This window comes from Astatotilapia calliptera, chromosome 16, assembly GCF_964374335.1.
Source record: "Astatotilapia calliptera chromosome 16, fAstCal68.1, whole genome shotgun sequence".
Taxonomy (NCBI): Eukaryota; Metazoa; Chordata; class Actinopteri; order Cichliformes; family Cichlidae; genus Astatotilapia; species Astatotilapia calliptera.
This window is the reverse complement of record NC_137437.1, coordinates 2975952-2980938: the sequence shown is the minus strand read 5'-3', so window position 1 is coordinate 2980938 and position 4987 is coordinate 2975952. Positions and strand designations below refer to the sequence as shown.

General features: G+C 40.0%; 2 long non-coding RNA genes across 2 annotated transcripts; both read right to left on the bottom strand.

Annotated features, from left to right (window-relative positions):
* On the bottom strand, positions 1–1492 carry LOC145421006 (uncharacterized). The gene is made up of 3 exons (XR_013902257.1): positions 1386–1492; positions 427–498; positions 1–258 (listed from the first exon to the last, which is right to left on the bottom strand). It is a non-coding gene; the product is annotated as an uncharacterized LOC145421006 (long non-coding RNA).
* A 1141-nt stretch (positions 1493–2633) lies between these two features.
* On the bottom strand, positions 2634–4487 carry LOC113027258 (uncharacterized). The gene is made up of 3 exons (XR_013902342.1): positions 3378–4487; positions 3132–3294; positions 2634–3013 (listed from the first exon to the last, which is right to left on the bottom strand). It is a non-coding gene; the product is annotated as an uncharacterized LOC113027258 (long non-coding RNA).
* Positions 4488–4987: the final 500 nt, after the last annotated feature.

Genomic DNA, 4987 nt, shown 5'->3' with positions numbered 1-4987 from the left:
CTTGCACTTTGAAACAATGAAAAGGACCTACAAGCCACGGTCCATGTAAATCACATCACACCCAGGTGACTGCCAAACACACACACACAGCATCCATAAAGAATGATGATAGATTAAATTATTAGTTCATTAAGTGGTACACTGGATTATATTTACCCTTTCAGGCTCTGGATGTTTCAGGTCCAGATCATTGTTTGGAAAGCTGTTTGGTTGCGGCTTTAGGCAGCTCACAGTCTTCTGAATCTGGCTGGTCTCAGTCTTCGTGTGTAACAGATAGAAAATGAAGACAAAAGAACAGTAATCTGACAGTTACTAAAAATGCATCACTCAAGAGGATGAATAAACCATTTCACTATCGGCAAATAGCGTAAGGTACACATCGTGCATGAGAAACATTCATTAAAATCTGTCCTAGGTCAATGTTACCTCTTCAAAATCTTGCACTGAAGAAGAATGCATGGCTTCTGAGCCTTGCTGAGGCATTTCTTCATCAAGATCCTGCAACAAAGAAAAGATGGCACAAAGATTAGACCAAGTGCTCTTCTTGCAACTGGGCAGGCCTGTGCTCCTGTTTTTAATTTGCATGTGTGTGTGTGTGTGTGTGTGTGTGTGTGTGTGTGTGTTGGGGGGGGCTTTCCACTCAAGAAATGTTTTCTTCTGAAAAAAATACTGGCTACAATAATTAACAACTGATTCCTTTGCAATCATCCATCCTCTTCCACTTATCCTTATCAGGATTGTGGGGTAGCAAGCAGGTTTGGGGCCTATACCAGCTACCATAGGGCAGTACAAGCTGGACAGATCACCAGTCTAACATGGAAGGACAAGCATTTGCATTCACACCAAAGGGCAGTTTTGAATCACCAGTTAACCTAACCCCATAAGCTACATCTTTGGACTGTGGGAAGAAGCCAGAGTACACAGCCAGAGAGAACCCATGCACTACAGCAGTAAAAAGTGCCTAAAACAAGTTAAGAAGTTGTATAGTACTATCTATCTTAATGTTCAAGCCTGAGTTTCAAACCATTTCAACATAGAAACAAAGCACATGCAGTCAGCTCTGCATGCTGTAGGTCAAACTGTCAAGACATACGAGAAGACCCCTCCTAAAACCAGAGTGATGTCACCATGAAGCAAACTTTGACGGAGTCTCCCAATAACAGTGTGGTCCTCCTAAGTCACATTTGGGTGGTTAACACACACACACACACACTCAGATGTTATCCAGACTTGCACTTTGAAACAATGAAAAGGACCTACAAGCCACGGTCCATGTAAATCACATCACACCCAGGTGACTGCCAAACACACACACACAGCATCCATAAAGAATGATGATAGATTAAATTATTAGTTCATTAAGTGGTACACTGGATTATATTTACCCTTTCAGGCTCTGGATGTTTCAGGTCCAGATCATTGTTTGGAAAGCTGTTTGGTTGCGGCTTTAGGCAGCTCACAGTCTTCTGAATCTGGCTGGTCTCAATCTTCGTGTGTAACAGATAGAAAATGAATATACAGTGCATTTTTGAAGAGGCTTTTGAAACATTAAATAAACTGTATGAGAAAGATAAGTTTCAAGCTAATGTCTTTAAAATATTCACTGTCATGTATAGAGAATTTAAGTCCCTATGATTAAGAGACAAATAGTCAGTGTGATTTCTTTATTTTTTAAGCCATTGCTAAAGGAGTAAAACAATCACCTGTAGCAGCAACGAACTGTCACTAGGGCCCATTTATCTTCGAGGGCCAAAATTTAAAATGAATCTAACTAAAGAGGCTACACAGCAAAATCTCCAGTGTTAAATTAACACTAGAGAGTGTCTATATGGGTCCACACAACACTGTTGAGTGTTGAATTAACACTTTTGACAGTGTTATATGTTTAAAAGTAACCTAGTCAGTTTTGAAGATTAACAGTGGCTAACACTGAGCAGTGCTGATTTTCTAACACTGGAATATTTCTAACATTTTAAGTTATTTTCCAGTGTTAGAAAATCAGCACTGCTCAGTGTTAGCCATTGTTAATCTTCAAAACTGACTAGGTTACTTTTAAACATATAACACTGTCAAAAGTGTTAATTTAACACTCAACAGTGTTGTATTTAACACTGTCTATAAGGGTCCACTGTGTGGACCCTTATAGACACTCTCCAGTGTTAATTTAACACTGGAGATTTTGCTGTGTAGAATCACATTAAACATCAATCACTGTTAAAATTTAGAAACCGAAAGCCATTTTTTATTTCTGCATACCTGCTGATATTTTTTTAGTGCTTTTAGAGGGCTTTGATGTGGCAGCCATCACAATTGCCTGTTTTCCATTAGTACCTACCCCTGTTTTTCCAGTAGGTTATAGTACCATGTAGTTTTTCAGTAACTACTGCACCAAGGTTCCAAGTGATCCAAAGTGATCAGAAAATTTGACATAGACTGAATGCCACCAGGTGGCTGGTCAATGGTGTCACTCGATAAGTTATGAGTGCGCCTCCTTCGTGAAAATCCAAGCCATCATTTTTGAAACTCTGAAATGTTTGAAATAGCGACCAAATTTAACAGCGTGATCCCTGAATTGAACACTAAAGTATAGACTGAGCAGCAGGCATTTTGTCACCTTGACGTCCATGCTTGCTGTGGCATTTATATCACTGGATGCTCGGCTGCATTGCTATAGTGACCCCAGGCACAGTAGGTGATACTCAATTTCAGTGAAAAACTAGATGCCCTAAGTCACGTTAAGCCAATTTGAGTAGGTACAAATGTAAAAATGGCTTACGGTATGCAATTTATCAGTTCCAAAAAGTACAATTGTAGAAATACCTTGCATCTCCAGAGCCAATCCGAGTCACCATAATTATAGTCTATTTCTTCGCCTGGACTTATGTCTCTGCTTGCAAATAAGCATAGATGGGGCTTTCCATTGATATTTAATATTTTCATCTTAGCACTTGGACTGATGTGGTTGTCGTTGACAAGTCTGCCTAATGACCCATCTTCTTGAGATGCATCCACACTGTGGGGTTAGGCAAAAAAGTATTAGCTTAACTAGTTAGTTAGGAAGCTTTTTTTTTCATAAATCAAAAGCAATGTGTCATTTAATCTTAATCAAACTACACTGATATAATACGCACCACCAGAGTTTTCCATCAAACTTGAATTCAAACATGAACACCTTCAGGCTGTCATGATAAACTCTGTGTCTCCGCTCACATTCTTCTTTTGTTATGAGTTTACCTCTGTATTCCAAAAGGAAGTCTCCTTTTTGGAATGGAACAGTCGTGAAAATGCCCCGACCTGAATTGCAGAGGCATACCAAGTGAGTGACAAAAGACAAAGTGACAAACTCCAAATCTAATCCAAACTAAAGACCAACTTACCTTTGAAGGCATTTATGTAGTGGATATCAAGTCCCAGTTTGTCCCTTCCAGCAGAAACATGACAGACTGCATCCTCCCGTGGAGGAATGCGTCTCCTTCGCATGTTCTCCTGTACGTTTTGATTGGCTGTATTACCAAAGCATATAAAGTATTACGATTAACGTCATCATTGTCATCATCATCAGTAGTAGCAAAACTAGCAGTAGTGTAGTTTACAGCATAAACACAGCTGACTTATTCATAGTCCTAATTTATGCCTTCTTTTAAAATGTTAAAGGCCTAGTACTCAAAATGGCGACATGTGACATTTCTGTAATGGCGACTGCAGAGAGTGATACAAGTACTGAGAAAGCTTAGGCATCAAAACTGTAAGAAGTTTTTTCTTCAGGCATATAAATAAATACACGACTAAATACACTTATACCCTTGCTTTTATTTTAGGGCTGTCAGCAGAATGGACAGACATTGGACAAACTGCCCGAAATTAGCTAACAGCGACATCAGGGATTTTGACTCAGACTGCGCTGGTTTAATTGTTAATCGCGTTAGTCGCGATGTCGGCATTAACACGTTTAAGCCACAATAATGCTTTAACACCGAGTAAATCCTAACACGGGTTAGTCCGCTTTATCGCGTTGACGCGGTTAGTCGTCAGCCCTATTTTATTTACTCAATGACAAACGCTGGGGCCGTTTTACTTCTTCAAAGACTCACTAACAGTCCATAAAGCATAAATTAAACCAGTTTAATATAGGCCTGTGCACCTATAATTTCATATAGTATTAAAGTCATGGTGCATTTTACATTAAAAAAGGCTTACCTTTGTGTTTTTAATCCGTCTTCGTATTGCCGTCGACATACACTTGTTAAAGGGCACATTTACAAGTCATGTTTTAGGGGGACACATGAATACACAGCAAAAAGTCGAAATGTCCCCGGAGCCCAGGTACAGCGCAGGTCAAATGTCAATCCATACCACATAGACGCACTCACACACACACACACACACACACACACACACACACACACACACACACACACACACACACACACACACACACACACACACACACACACACACGCACACATACGTTCAATGGAGTATAAAATAAAGACCAGGGCAGTTCCTCACCTGAGTCTCTCAGTAGGGAGCTGCCCTTGCTAGCAAGAACTCTGTGTGTTTCTCTTCTCTGAGTCTTTACTGAAGAAGTGTTTTAGAATATTTTCCCTAACAGATTGACACAGACCTTGGAAAATGCTCTACAGAAACTCTGGAGCACAGTTTTCACAGTCCAAAAAGGTTTTTGCTTACTGAATTCCCATCCACTCTGCTACTTCAAGGAGAGAAATTCACACTGAAAGCAGTCATTACATTTCAGGAGGGCCCAACACCAGAAACACTCGGGCATTATATGACATTCTGTAACAGGACCCCGTACATCTGGGAGATGTATGATGACCTAAGAAAGGATGTAACCATAGCATCTGAAAACACCAGCGTATGTCCGCACGCTGTGCTCTACACAAAGAAATGATGGCAAGATCTCATGAAAGAAAGTCCTTTTCTAGTTTGTGAGTTAGATGATGGAAATAGCTGTTATTTTTCAGTT